Source organism: Emys orbicularis, chromosome 20, assembly GCF_028017835.1.
Source record: "Emys orbicularis isolate rEmyOrb1 chromosome 20, rEmyOrb1.hap1, whole genome shotgun sequence".
NCBI classification, from domain to species: Eukaryota; Metazoa; Chordata; order Testudines; family Emydidae; genus Emys; species Emys orbicularis.
In genome coordinates, this window is record NC_088702.1 from 15,018,823 (window position 1) to 15,035,192 (window position 16,370).

The window sequence follows — 16,370 nt, forward strand, 5'->3', positions numbered from 1 at the left end:
AGTGATGCAGAATTCCCCCATGAGCAGCACCTTGCCCGTGGAGCCAGTTTAGGACAGAGTGGGGCACACAGGGCTGCTGGGGGGTCACAGACTGGGGTTCAGAATGACTTGTAGGGGGGACAGACTGGCACAGGGGCTCAGGAGCTAGTTGGGTGACAGCATTGAGCCTCGGGAGGGAGGAGGGGGGGTGCAGAGACCCGTGGGGATGAGGGGTGTGGGGACGGGGCAGATGTGCCTGACTGAATGGCAGAGGCTTGGGGTCATCCAGAGTCTGCATGGGGGAGGCTTCCCAACACCCTAACAATCCCACCCCCCATGAAGAAAAACCTCCCACCCACACCCAACACTCTCCAGTTTCACTCCTAGGTTCTGTTGTGGTCAAAGACCCCCACGCAGTCATTTTAGTTCAAAGACTCAAGCCTGAGGCCAGTTTATTGACATACATACCAGTGCACTGGGGTGCAGTCCGGAGACTGACACCCCGAGCAGCAGCTCGCAGGCTGCTTTATTTCGTCAAACCGCAAGCAAAGTACAAACAATAGTCATGAGTTAAGAAATTAGGGTTGGGGTTAGTCCCTCCCCCAAACCACGAGTTAAGAAAGTAGGGTCGGGGTCAGTCCCCCCCCCCCCCCCCGGTACCTTCCTCATTCATTTTCCGAGAAGTGGGTGTTTATTTGGGTAGAGGGGCGCTTGGTGGTTTTCCCCAGGGGTGGTACTTGGCACCAGTTTGGGTATATTTCTCAAGACACATGTTATTTTTCCAGGGTCTTTTGGTTAAAGATTAAGGGGGGGGGCTTCCATGGGATGCCTAAAGAGTATCTATGATTGGCTATTTTTGCAGATAGCTGGAATTGGAGAATTTGCAGATAGCTACAACTGCAAGAGTGATTAGCTCTTTGCAAAAGCAATTTCTTAATGTATTTCATAAACTTGCGGTTATTATATTGCTAAAGCAGTCTTTCTGTTATAGCCTTTAGCATTGTTCCTTCTTCTCCCCCCCTCCTCTGGCCATTACCTTTGACCGAGTTTAGCAGAAAACTGTGCAGTTTAGTCTAGTTCAAGCTTTAGGCCTGCCCTACTCTGTGTAAAGGCCATCAGCATAACAGATCTCTGTTGGAGGGTTTATTTGGGGCCCACAGATTCAAAGCTCTGGCTATCAAAAAGAAGGCCCCCCTGTTCTATTTCCCCACAGTTCCTTCTCTCTCCCTGACGTCCTCCGTTACCCCTGACTCCCCAAGCCTTTGCCCTGCTTCTGACAGGTGCAGGAATTACAGTTCTGTATTGTAATTTAAATGAATTACACAAAGTTCTGTATGAATATGCCTAGTAAGGAATCTGTCAAAAACAACTTTACCAGAATCTTTTCTTTTTTTTTTGGTCTATATTTTTACAGACATACATATTGACAGATATCTTGAAATAAATTACCAAAATAATTGAAACTGGCATGATTATATTGTGTTATTTTGACAAATAAGATATGCAGAATTTTGCAGAATTTTTTATTTTTTGGCGCAGAATTCCTCCGGGTGTAATTTGTCCTTATTGAATTTTATCTTATTTACTTCAGACCGTTTCTCCAGTTTGTCCAGATCATTTTGAATTTTAATCCTGTCCTCCAAAGCACTTTCAATCCCTCCCAATTTGGTATCGTCCACAAACTTTATAAGTGTCCTCTCTATGCCATTATGTAAATCACTGATGAAGATATTGAATAGAACTAGATCCTTGCAGCCAAAACTGATCCTTGATATGCTCTTCCAGCTTGACTGTGATCCACTGATCACTATTCTCTGGGAACAGTTTTCCAACCAGTTATGCACCCACCTTATAGTAGCTCCATCTAGGTAGTATTTTCCTAGTTTGTTTATGAGAAGGTCACGCAAGACAGTATCAAAAGCCTTACTAAATTCAAGATATACCACATCTACCTCTTCCCTCCCATCCACAAGTGTCCACACTGTCAGAGTGTGCTCTCACCCCCAATGTGGCTGCAGCTTGGAATTAGCTCTGCCTTTCTGAAGCCCCTGCCTGCGAGTGCTCACTGTATGACACTCTCTCTCTACCTGAACTCGATGGCTCCCTTCTTGTGGCTTGGCCCTCTGGCTAGGTCACTGTAGTTTCTCCTTTCTGGGAGGTTTGTGTACCGAGTGTCACCAACTGCCCCAGGCAGTCTTCCAATTCACTGCCCCTCTATGGTGCCACATCCCCAATGGCTGGTAGGGGAACGTGGGCTCACCCTCATCTTTGGGTTCCAGCCCAGGGACCCTAAAACCAGCAGCTAAAGTCTATCCTGTCCCATGCCTTGTTTCTGTTTCCTTGGATTGCTTCCTATGTTGCCTCTGTCAGTCTCCTTCTCTACCCTTCTCTGGCTACACCCTTCCCTCCTGGCCAAGACCCCCCACCTCTCCCTAGCCTCAGAGAGTGACTGCAGACCTCCTCCCTGCAGCCCCCTTCTGCCCTAAGCTACCTTGCTTTATACCAACCCCACCTGTTCCTGTTCAGCTTCACCCTTTAATTAGTTCTCATTGTTCCCTGGCTCCTCCTCCAGGTGCATCTTAGGTGGTTAATTGGCCTGTCTAGCCACCTTAACCCTTTCAGGGGCAGGTGTGGGGTGAGCACTCCCTCACAGTGTCAATAGCATCCAGCAGAGGTGGGAACCTGGGGAGCTGGGGCTCAAGTAGGACAGAGAGGAGGGACCTGCAATAGCTAATGCCAGGGGAAATTCAAGTCTGGTTAGAGCTGGGATTCAGGCAAGCTGTAGGGAAGGAAGCAGGCCGGACTGGATGATTATTTGAACAGAGGTGGCTTATTATTGTAATCATGGACCAGAGTTCTGTGCTGGGGTGAGAGGTTCCACCAGAGGTGAGCAATGTTTCATATCCCATGTGTCTTGCTTTAACAGGTGAACACTTTCCTGATGAATCTTCCCTTCAACCTCGTTGATTAAAAAATCACTGTGTATACGAACACAGCAGACAGAGACAGACACACACCTTGTTTGTGGGAGAGAGAGAGAGATGCACACTGCCCCTTTAAGTAAGCTGACCCACTCTTAAGTGCATTGTCTTTTTAAGTGGATCAGGAAGTTGAGACAGCAGCTGCTGCCCCAAGCACTCTCTGTCTCTCTTCGCCAGTGTCCCCTCCCTGCTCTATATGGAGAAGGGATAAGCGGGGTGCAGGAGCAGGGGGACACTCTGACATTAGCCCCCCCTTCCCCCTCCCCCGCAAAGGAAGCAGGAGTCTCTGGAAGCAGCTCCAAGGCAAAGGGCAGGAGCAGCACATGGCAGTGGGGGAAGGGACAGTTGAACTGCTGGCAATTGATAGCCTGCAACTGATAGCCTGCTGGGCAGCTGCAGCACAGGGAACTTAGGGGAGTAGGGAGCTGATGGGGGGCTGCTGGTCCACCCTGGTTCCAAGCCCCCACTAACTAGCTGCAACGGGCTGCTCTTCCTGCAAGCAGTGGACAAAGCAGGCAGCTGCCAAACGACGTTAAAAGGGAGCATTGCACAACTTTAAACAAGCATGTTCCCTAATTGATCAGCAACGTTAACCGGGACAACTTTAAGTGAGGATTTACTGTACCAAGAAGTGTTTCTAGGAAAAGGAAAGTGTCCAGAGCTCACCACTATTAGCACTGCACATACAATTTTTCTTACTGTTCTTATACCACTGGTGATCTGACCTAACCATTTCATCCTGAAACCATTGGAGACAAGTTTATTCCATAAGTGCTGGAAAAACTGTCAGTATCTTGGTTGTTTTAATTTATTTGTATTTTTGAATTTTTTGTATTAAGGCAAAGTTACATTACTGGTTGTAATCATACTAATACATTATTTATTACTTATTCAGGATCAGTTTAATATTCAGAGAACCTGGCTAAAGATTCTGGTTTGCTGACTGAGTTCTCCTCCTCTGAGTGTGTTAAAAAGGATGACCAAATTTCTAAAAACCAATCCTCTTTCTGGAGTTTCGCTTGTGTAAGTACTTGGTGTGAAAGCTTTTCCTCTACACAGACAGCCCACATTTTACTTTCTTATATAACACACCCTATTTATATAATACAATTCCATAGTGTGGCGACGAGAGAAGAAAGGAAACAGAACGCCTGGTCTGTGGTATCCAGAAAAGCCAAAAGCCTCAAAAGCCTCTCAGGGAATTTTCCCTGAGGTTTTTATTCTCTCCTACTTCCCTGCTTACAACACTTCTAACTGGTTAAATTCTTGCTCACAGAAGAAGCATACAGTGTACAACAACATAAGATAACAAACCCATATCTTGTGCACGTGAAAGCCAGCTGCGAGGGTGATGATCAAGTCAGCCAAATAAGTTTCCTAAACACAGACGCTGGGGTGAAGGTCACTCCTGCCTCATAGCCACAGACACAGTGTGCCGCACCTGTGAGCTGACGATTCGGGAGCTATGCGTCCCTACACATAGGAGGAGGAGTCACATTTTTCCAGTAATGTGCAATACAAAGTCTAACTGCTAGCAATAAGAAGAAAATACTTTGTCATTCTGTTTAAAATGCAGATCCTTTACTGGAGCATTAAATAAGGAGATCAGGGGATCTCTAAGAAGCCAGCATTTTGTCATAAGAGGATCTCTTTAATAATTTCCTCTCAAAACTTTCTAATTCCTGGACACAACTACCACATGTGCAAGTATGTTCCCATTTCCTCCACAGTCTCTCTAACAGGGCTTTTCTCTAGCAGCAACAATATGATGGATCTTAACTGAAGTCTAATGTCATTTACACACTAAATTTATATAAATTTTATTTATGAGCTACATAAATTGAAGATGTATATCCCCTTTCCCACACATATACCCACTCGTGCAGATCAATTTCTTTCTCCAAATTCCTCTCCCATCTTTTCTTCTGGGTTGTTATCTTCTCAACATCTTTTTCAATCAAAATTGTTTATATCTTAGAAATTACATTTCTATTTTTCGTAAAGGCTTTAATTTTATTTACACACACAGACACACACACATACACGTGTGCATACATAAATAGGTAATGTAACTGAACAATACAGTTGTACTGTATGCTGAGTGCTTTGGTAGGGAGAAGGTATCTGATGAATACTATTGTTATAAAGTTAAAGGGGTTAATTTGGATACAACCAAATTTGGTTATTTTTAACATAACTATGACCTTTCTATGACTTTTACTAAAATTTGCCATGATGCCCACATTGCCAGATACACAAATCTCTTGCCAACAGCAGTTAGTAATAGAGAACATATGTTTATAATCTATGAATATCGAGCTATTCTGATGAATGAGTTGCATTCTGCCATCTTCTCACCTCCACAGCCATCAGTCATTCTGTTTAGTTTGTTGTTGAATTAAAATGTGTTAAGTTTTTCAGCATGTTACCACACAAAATCTCTCTGTCAGTTACACATGACTTGGATATCTGAAAAAGCACACAACTACAACAAATATGTGCTTTCAGGGGTCATGTGACAAAAGTGACAAAAAGGTGAAAATAAAATTAGAAACTAAAAACAATGTAGAGTCAGAAAAAAGAATTTAAAAACTAGAGAGAGGAAGCAGTACTAACAGCCTGTGAAATTACTAGCTCTGTATGACAGTTCATACTGTGCTATCAGGGATTTCATGTTCTTTTTTGACAAATATTAAGTTGTGATAGATAAATAAAATAGACACGTTTTTTCTTGTTTTCTGTGTTCTTTTCAAAGAATATAAATAAATAATAAACGAGGATACTGGGAGAAAGACTTGGAGAAACTAAGAGAGGGAAGCATTATATCATTGATTAATGTACATGTGAATATGACAGTTTTATTACATGAGATAAATAAAAAGTGTTGCATATAAATAAAAAGGTGATACATTTAATGTTTGATATTTAATAGGCTATTTATCAGTATTAATTCTCACTGTGCCGCAGTTTATCCATCTTTAAAACGGAGAGAATACCTGTCTGCTCCACACCGTTTTTTGTGACTAGACTAAATGAACATCTGTACTTACTTTCCTGCACAGAAAGAAGCAGAATCATCTATTACATGACCTCGGTTCTGGCAGATAAGGCTGTTTACCAGCCACTGCTTGCAGAAGCTGTGGGCACAAATTAGGCCAAGCACTTGTGGAAATAACAGCTCCCAACACACCAGACAGCTGAACCCTTTGAGGAAAAACCCCTCCTAAGAATCCAGCCATGACAATCCATCTCCTTCACCATCCAAGTTCTGGAACACTCCTGAAACCTCTGTGACAGCATCTCCATGGCAATAATTTCTACTTCAACAGTTTCCTTGTAATCACTGCAGAACCATGCACCTCTGGCTTTCAGAACAGCTAAGGCAGGGCACTAATGTTTAGCTGGGCTCATGTCTTTGATCACACCCATCATGTTTGGCAATCTCATATGTGGTGCTTTCTGGCAAGAATGTAGAAATCACATCAGATACAAATTAAGACCCACAGCAGCAGAGACCAATGCTTAATTATATGTATTAATTATTATTGTATATTATATTACACTCTTGCTACAGACAAAGCCCTGGCTGGGATGATTTAGTTGGGAATTGGTCCTGCTTTGAGCAGGGGGTTGGACTAGATGACCTCCTGAGGTCCCTTCCAACCCTGATATTCTATGATTTAGAGTGAATGACAAATGGCCAAAGGAACTTAAGGTAACTAAGCCCTTTTGTACATAGTAGTATTACATATCTACGTGGTATGTGCTAAGTAAAGTTTGAGATATCACATCCATGGAGCAGTTTTCTTTTTAAAAGTAAGATCTGTTAACCTGTAGTCAGTAACACAAAATGTCTTAAGACCCTATCAGTGTTTTTAGTAGTTAGAGCAGGGGTGTGAAAGTCAAAACTTGAATTCAGTTCCCACCTCTGTCACTGACTTCCCTTACACCACTTACACTCACTCCACCAAAATGAGATTAATAATAATTAATTACTTCACAAGGGTGTTCTGTTGTTTAATTAATGTTTGGCACTTCAATATTTGATGATGAAAGGATCAGAAAGAGTTAATTAAGGTATTGCTTTAGTATCTGATATTTAGAGCAACTGTCAGTTTATAACTATAAATGTATTTGTACAATGTATGGCTTGATGAAAAAGATATATAATGCTTTTCTTCAGCAGGTACTTTACTTCAAAAGACAAAGTAGATCATTGAAATATTATCTGTAGTCAGTCCCTGGGGCACAGATGTTAAGCAATTTCTACAAGTCACAGTCAGTCAAAGCAGAACCATAAAAAGAACCCAGATCTCCTGATTCGCCTGTTCTATCCTCCTCTCTCTAGCTACCTGTCATGTGAGGAACTACACCTTCTGTGATGGACTACTTTTACTGAACCAGGGCTGACTGCAGACAGACACCAGAGATGCCGGCTGTTAGCCAAGCATGGGAAGCAGAACTCGGGATCTTCAGCTCCAAAAATAGGCCTCTGTCACTTGAGCACAAAGAGAATTACCAACCAGTTCTCCCTAAACTTGGAGCTTTTATTTATCTTTTTGGGCTAGTCTCTAGAGAGGGCACATACTCATAAACAAATGGGCACGGCAGGGGCAGGCAGGGATGCACACATATATAACAGCCATCCCCTTTTTGTGAGTTAACACCTGGTTGTCATGGCAATTGCACCACAGCCTTCATTGTGACATCCTCTAGCCCAAGCAAAGCTATTGAGGCAATCAACAAAAGTCAGTGCTCAACTTGGCCTCAGAGAGAGACAGTTGGTGCCGTGCTATACTGTAGCAATTTTGAGGTTTTATTACATACAAGATTTGGCATTCAGACCTCAGAAGTAAGTGAGTTTTTCCATGTACCCAATATAATAGAACTGTGTGAGTTTTTTTATGAATGGAGTTGTGGGGCCACAGGGGTTTCAGCCTAGTTCTCAGTGGGCATTAGATAGATTATTCCTGTAACTTTGAACCTAGATGATTCCAAATGAAAACAAAGCTAACAAAGAAAAGCCTGAAAGAATATTAACCTAAATAGGACTTAATCAGTCTCTTAAACAGAGGGATATTGTATGAGATATGGGAACAGTTTTAAGGCCATCTTCAGCTGCAGAGATCACCTCATTGTTTAATTAATTCCTTTGCCCTATCATTAATGAGATGAGTACCAACCTGAAAAACAGTCCTATCTTCACAAGTCAATAATAATCCTTTGTCTAGCCAGTGATCCTAAATATATATATATATATATATAGAGAGAGAGAGAGAGAGAGAGAGCACCAATCACCACAACGTCTCTCTATCCATCTATCAAAGTAGGGAAGTACTATTTACCTCTCACATAACACAAGAAAAAGGGGTCACCCAATGAAATTAATAGGCAGTAGATTTAAAACAAAATGAAGTACTTCTTCACACAATGCATAGTCAACCTGTGGAATTCATTGCCAAGGGATGTTGTGAAGACCAAAAGTCTAACTGGGTTCAAAAAAGAATTAGATAAATTCATGGCGGATAGATCCATCAGTCGCTATTAGTCAAGATGGTCAGAGACTCAATCCCCATGCTCCAGGTATCCTAAACCTCTAGTGCTAGAAGCTGGGACTGTACAACACTTGAAATTGCCCAGTAATGTTCATTCCTTCTGAAGCATCTGGCACTGGTCACTTTCAGAAGACAAGATACTCCCATTGTCCGATCATCTCTCTTTAAATGCATAGAAGATTTCCCTAATGTCTAATATAAATTTCTCTATTTGTATTCAGTTAAGATCTCAGAACCCATTCGTGGAGGATGGAGTACCTAAGGTCAAGGGTGGATTCTTGGTAAGAAGATAAGAAAAGTTTTACATTGTACACACTGTACAGAGTGACAGAGTAAGTGTGTGCGGGGGGGGGAGTGACAGGGAAAAAGGTCTGAGTTTGAGCCACATAGTGTAGCCAAAAAGCCTCAGAATACCATGTAGGCCACTGACAGCTTCACACATAATCCTGCAGGCAGCTCTGCTTAGTGTATAGTGTTGCATGTCTCCTTCTGAACCCCCTAACAGTTCAGTGGTTAAATGTCTGGGTTCCTCTCAGAGATCCCTTCCTAAAATAATAGTTTTAGGTGCCTCAAAAACTCATTAAGCCACCCTTTTAAATCAGGTTTCCTGCTCAATGCTGGAGTCAGTAATCCTTTAGCTCCTCTACTGTTCACAGCATTCCTTAAACCCACAGTTCATAAATTGCTTTGGTTATTGGTAAAATACTCTTATTAGGAACTCATTGGGATATTGTCTGTCATTTTACACAGAGGAACAGAATAATAAACAGACTGTGTATTCCAACCCTAAATCGATAGACTCCTCCCAGTACCCTACCCATTCCTAACCTTTTGTTGTTTCCATTTAATTTAGGATCAAGGCTCCATCAAGGGCCAGACCAAGGGTCCACACCAAATTGGCAGCTATGTTTTGGCCCCTAACCTACTTTTTCTTGCCGAATGAAGCCTCCTCACCTTTTAAAAAGGTAGATCCATCCTTGATCAGGTAATTCTGGCAATGAGCATACTCCTTGCCCTAGGTTAGAGTACTTTGGGGGCTGCAGGGTTTCAGGTACATGTATGGAACAGGGCCCCCATCTTTCTGAAAATGTGGATGCAGCACTGTTCAAAAAACTCTTCCTTCGCCAGGGGTGTGTGTCCTGCCTGGACCCCGGCAAAGTCTGGGAATGCCCACATCTGGAGCTTGGGACCCATTTTTCTAGTTTATGATGCTCTCAAGAGTGAGAAAAGAAGGGAATTAGGAACAGAAAATACAGCAGTCACATGTTTAGTGTGATCTCAACTTTGCTCTCTGTATTTCACTGGGACTGTAGGGTAGGCAGGGGGTGAGGAACAGCTCTACTAAGAGGACAACGTACTTACAAAGGTATTTCTACAGTGAAATACAGTTTGGGGAAGGGGCAACTGAGAGCTCCTCCAAAGATCTCAATCACTTATAAAGAGATTATTCCCTAAAATCCTTTGCCCGTGAGTAATGGAACACTCCATCCCTGATTCAATGGAGTTTATTTTCTCCTTTGGTAGTGACCAAGACCAAGAAGAATGGCTGATGAAATAAAGAACATGGTGAGACAGCTGATGGCCATATAGGGATTAGGGAGTCATGGGGCTCACTGCTTTTCCTCTCTCTTCCCCATTTAGCTGATATGAGAATTTAGGAGTCTGCGGGAGCCCAGTTCCCCAAATTGATTTGAAATTTCTGTTGATGAAACAATAGAGATTTTATTAGAGGGTGGAAGAAAGTCACATTAACATTGATTTTACCAGGCCGTGGGATCATTCAGTGTTATTAATGTAAATTATGGTATATGAGGAGGCAGGAGATACAGGAGAGAATTCCTTTCCTGATACTCATATTTCCTTTCCATTCATGTTATTTTAGGATGAATACTCCAGCATGGCGTCACTTGATCAGTGACTCTCCCTTGCCTGCCCCTGTACTCCCCGAGGCTCAGTTCTTGGGGATTTATGAAAGTTTCCTCAAACAGACCGGACCCTCTACCTCTGAGTGAGTATTGGGATTTCTTCACTTCTTTATCTGTATGTATATTGGGGAGGGTGCATGTCCAAGTTTGTGCAGGGCTTTGGGTGTAGACAATATGGTTACCACATTTCTAAAAAGATAAACACATAACAATATATTCTCTGCAGTCATTGTAAGGAAGAACTACATTCTCTCTCACTCTGGGCATTTTCTGACCAACAACCAGCTCCAACCATTCCTCCTCACGTTAACATTCTCTTGCAATACAAATACACTGATTTTACCAGGCCGTGGGATCATTCAGTGTTATTAATGTAAATTATGGTATATGAGGAGGCAGGAGATACAGGAGAGAATTCCTTTCCTGATACTCATATTTCCTTTCCATTCATGTTATTTTAGGATGAATACTCCAGCATGGCGTCACTTGATCAGTAATCCTTTAGCTCCTCTACTGTTCACAGCATTCCTTAAACCCACAGTTCATAAATTGCTTTGGTTATTGGTAAAATACTCTTATTAGGAACTCATTGGGATATTGTCTGTCATTTTACACAGAGGAACAGAATAATAAACAGACTGTGTATTCCAACCCTAAATCGATAGACTCCTCCCAGTACCCTACCCATTCCTAACCTTTTGTTGTTTCCATTTAATTTAGGATGAAGGCTCCATCAAGGGCCAGACCAAGGGTCCACACCAAATTGGCAGCTATGTTTTGGCCCCTAACCTACTTTTTCTTGCCGAATGAAGCCTCCTCACCTTTTAAAAAGGTAGATCCATCCTTGATCAGGTAATTCTGGCAATGAGCATACTCCTTGCCCTAGGTTAGAGTACTTTGGGGGCTGCAGGGTTTCAGGTACATGTATGGAACAGGACCCCCATCTTTCTGAAAATGTGGATGCAGCACTGTTCAAAAAACTCTTCCTTCGCCAGGGGTTTGTGTCCTGCCTAGACCCCGGCAAAGTCTGGGAATGCCCACATCTGGAGCTTGGGACCCATTTTTCTAGTTTATGATGCTCTCAAGAGTGAGAAAAGAAGGGAATTAGGAACAGAAAATGCAGCAGTCACATGTTTAGTGTGATCTCAACTTTGCTCTCTGTATTTCACTGGGACTGTAGGGTAGGCAGGGGGTGAGGAACAGCTCTACTAAGAGGACAACGTACTTATAAAGGTATTTCTACAGTGTAGTTTGGGGAAGGGGCAACTGAGAGCTCCTCCAAAGATCTCAATCGCTTGTAAAGAGATTATTCCCTAAAATCCTTTGCCCGTGAGTAATGGAACACTCCATCCCTGATTCAATGGAGTTTATTTTCTCCTTTGGTAGTGACCAAGACCAAGAAGAATGGCTGATGAAATAAAGAACATGGTGAGACAGCTGATGGCCATATAGGGATTAGGGAGTCATGGGGCTCACTGCTTTTCCTCTCTCTTGACCATTTAGCTGATATGAGAATTTAGGAGTCTGCGGGAGCCCAGTTCCCCAAATTGATTTGAAATTTCTGTTGATGAAACAATCGAGATTTTATTAGAGGATGGAAGAAAGTCACATTAACATTGATTTTACCAGGCCGTGGGATCATTCAGTGTTCTTAATGTAAATTATGGTATATGAGGAGGCAGGAGATACAGGAGAGAATTCCTTTCCTGATACTCATATTTCCTTTCCATTCATGTTATTTTAGGATCAATACTCCAGCATGGCGTCATTGGATCAGTGACTCTCCCTTGCCTGCCCCTGTACCCCCCGAGGCTCAGTTGTTTGAGAATGACGAAAGTTTCGGACCCTCTACCTCTGAGTGAGTATTGGGATTTCTTCACTTCTTTATCTGTATGTATATTGGGGAGGGTGCATGTCCAAGTTTGTGCAGGGCTTTGGGTGTAGACAATATGGTTACCACATTTCTAAAAAGATAAACACATAACAATATATTCTCTGCAGTCATTGTAAGGAAGAACTACATTCTCTCTCACCCTGGGCATTTTCTGACCAACAACCAGCTCCAACCATTCCTCCTCACGTTAACATTCTCTTGCAATACAAATACACTGATTTTACCAGGCCGTGGGATCATTCAGTGTTATTAATGTAAATTATGGTATATGAGGAGGCAGGAGATACAGGAGAGAATTCCTTTCCTGATACTCATATTTCCTTTCCATTCATGTTATTTTAGGATGAATACTCCAGCATGGCGTCACTTGATCAGTAATCCTTTAGCTCCTCTACTGTTCACAGCATTCCTTAAACCCACAGTTCATAAATTGCTTTGGTTATTGGTAAAATACTCTTATTAGGAACTCATTGGGATATTGTCTGTCATTTTACACAGAGGAACAGAATAATAAACAGACTGTGTATTCCAACCCTAAATCGATAGACTCCTCCCAGTACCCTACCCATTCCTAACCTTTTGTTGTTTCCATTTAATTTAGGATCAAGGCTCCATCAAGGGCCAGACCAAGGGTCCACACCAAATTGGCAGCTATGTTTTGGCCCCTAACCTACTTTTTCTTGCCGAATGAAGCCTCCTCACCTTTTAAAAAGGTAGATCCATCCTTGATCAGGTAATTCTGGCAATGAGCATACTCCTTGCCCTAGGTTAGAGTACTTTGGGGGCTGCAGGGTTTCAGGTACATGTATGGAACAGGGCCCCCATCTTTCTGAAAATGTGGATGCAGCACTGTTCAAAAAACTCTTCCTTCGCCAGGGGTGTGTGTCCTGCCTGGACCCCGGCAAAGTCTGGGAATGCCCACATCTGGAGCTTGGGACCCATTTTTCTAGTTTATGATGCTCTCAAGAGTGAGAAAAGAAGGGAATTAGGAACAGAAAATGCAGCAGTCACATGTTTAGTGTGATCTCAACTTTGCTCTCTGTATTTCACTGGGACTGTAGGGTAGGCAGGGGGTGAGGAACAGCTCTACTAAGAGGACAACGTACTTACAAAGGTATTTCTACAGTGTAGTTTGGGGAAGGGGCAACTGAGAGCTCCTCCAAAGATCTCAATCACTTGTAAAGAGATTATTCCCTAAAATCCTTTGCCCGTGAGTAATGGAACACTCCATCCCTGATTCAATGGAGTTTATTTTCTCCTTTGGTAGTGACCAAGACCAAGAAGAATGGCTGATGAAATAAAGAACATGGTGACACAGCTGATGGCCATATAGGGATTAGGGAGTCATGGGGCTCAGTGCTTTTCCTCTCTCTTCCCCATTTAGCTGATATGAGAATTTAGGAGTCTGTGGGAGCCCAGTTCCCCAAATTGATTTGAAATTTCTGTTGATGAAACAATAGAGATTTTATTAGAGGGTGGAAGAAAGTCACATTAACATTGATTTTACCAGGCCGTGGGATCATTCAGTGTTATTAATGTAAATTATGGTATATGAGGAGGCAGGAGATACAGGAGAGAATTCCTTTCCTGATACTCATATTTCCTTTCCATTCATGTTATTTTAGGATGAATACTCCAGCATGGCGTCACTTGATCAGTGACTCTCCCTTGCCTGCCCCTGTACTCCCAGAGGCTCAGTCCTTGGGGATTTATGAAAGTTTCCTCAAACAGACCGGACCCTCTACCTCTGAGTGAGTATTGGGATTTCTTCACTTCTTTATCTGTATGTATATTGGGGAGGGTGCATGTCCAAGTTTGTGCAGGGCTTTGGGTGTAGACAATATGGTTACCACATTTCTAAAAAGATAAACACATAACAATATATTCTCTGCAGTCATTGTAAGGAAGAACTACATTCTCTCTCACCCTGGGCATTTTCTGACCAACAACCAGCTCCAACCATTCCTCCTCACGTTAACATTCTCTTGCAATACAAATACACTGATTTTACCAGGCCGTGGGATCATTCAGTGTTATTAATGTAAATTATGGTATATGAGGAGGCAGGAGATACAGGAGAGAATTCCTTTCCTGATACTCATATTTCCTTTCCATTCATGTTATTTTAGGATGAATACTCCAGCACGGCGTCACTTGATCAGTAATCCTTTAGCTCCTCTACTGTTCACAGCATTCCTTAAACCCACAGTTCATAAATTGCTTTGGTTATTGGTAAAATACTCTTATTAGGAACTCATTGGGATATTGTCTGTCATTTTACACAGAGGAACAGAATAATAAACAGACTGTGTATTCCAACCCTAAATCGATAGACTCCTCCCAGTACCCTAACCATTCCTAACCTTTTGTTGTTTCCATTTAATTTAGGATGAAGGCTCCATCAAGGGCCAGACCAAGGGTCCACACCAAATTGGCAGCTATGTTTTGGCCCCTAACCTACTTTTTCTTGCCGAATGAAGCCTCCTCACCTTTTAAAAAGGTAGATCCATCCTTGATCAGGTAATTCTGGCAATGAGCATACTCCTTGCCCTAGGTTAGAGTACTTTGGGGGCTGCAGGGTTTCAGGTACATGTATGGAACAGGGCCCCCATCTTTCTGAAAATGTGGATGCAGCACTGTTCAAAAAACTCTTCCTTCGCCAGGGGTTTGTGTCCTGCCTGGACCCCGGCAAAGTCTGGGAATGCCCACATCTGGAGCTTGGGACCCATTTTTCTAGTTTATGATGCTCTCAAGAGTGAGAAAAGAAGGGAATTAGGAACAGAAAATGCAGCAGTCACATGTTTAGTGTGATCTCAACTTTGCTCTCTGTATTTCATTGGGACTGTAGGGTAGGCAGGGGGTGAGGAACAGCTCTACTAAGAGGACAACGTACTTACAAAGGTATTTCTACAGTGTAGTTTGGGGAAGGGGCAACTGAGAGCTCCTCCAAAGATCTCAATCACTTGTAAAGAGATTATTCCCTAAAATCCTTTGCCCGTGAGTAATGGAACACTCCATCCCTGATTCAATGGAGTTTATTTTCTCCTTTGGTAGTGACCAAGACCAAGAAGAATGGCTGATGAAATAAAGAACATGGTGAGACAGCTGATGGCCATATAGGGATTAGGGAGTCATGGGGCTCACTGCTTTTCCTCTCTCTTCCCCATTTAGCTGATATGAGAATTTAGGAGTCTGCGGGAGCCCAGTTCCCCAAATTGATTTGAAATTTCTGTTGATGAAACAATAGAGATTTTATTAGAGGGTGGAAGAAAGTCACATTAACATTGATTTTACCAGGCCGTGGGATCATTCAGTGTTATTAATGTAAATTATGGTATATGAGGAGGCAGGAGATACAGGAGAGAATTCCTTTCCTGATACTCATATTTCCTTTCCATTCATGTTATTTTAGGATGAATACTCCAGCATGGCGTCACTTGATCAGTGACTCTCCCTTGCCTGCCCCTGTACTCCCCGAGGCTCAGTCCTTGGGGATTTATGAAAGTTTCCTCAAACAGACCGGACCCTCTACCTCTGAGTGAGTATTGGGATTTCTTCACTTCTTTATCTGTATGTATATTGGGGAGGGTGCATGTCCAAGTTTGTGCAGGGCTTTGGGTGTAGACAATATGGTTACCACATTTCTAAAAAGATAAACACATAACAATATATTCTCTGCAGTCATTGTAAGGAAGAACTACATTCTCTCTCACCCTGGGCATTTTCTGACCAACAACCAGCTCCAACCATTCCTCCTCACGTTAACATTCTCTTGCAATACAAATACACTGATTTTACCAGGCCGTGGGATCATTCAGTGTTATTAATGTAAATTATGGTATATGAGGAGGCAGGAGATACAGGAGAGAATTCCTTTCCTGATACTCATATTTCCTTTCCATTCATGTTATTTTAGGATGAATACTCCAGCATGGCGTCACTTGATCAGTAATCCTTTAGCTCCTCTACTGTTCACAGCATTCCTTAAACCCACAGTTCATAAATTGCTTTGGTTATTGGTAAAATACTCTTATTA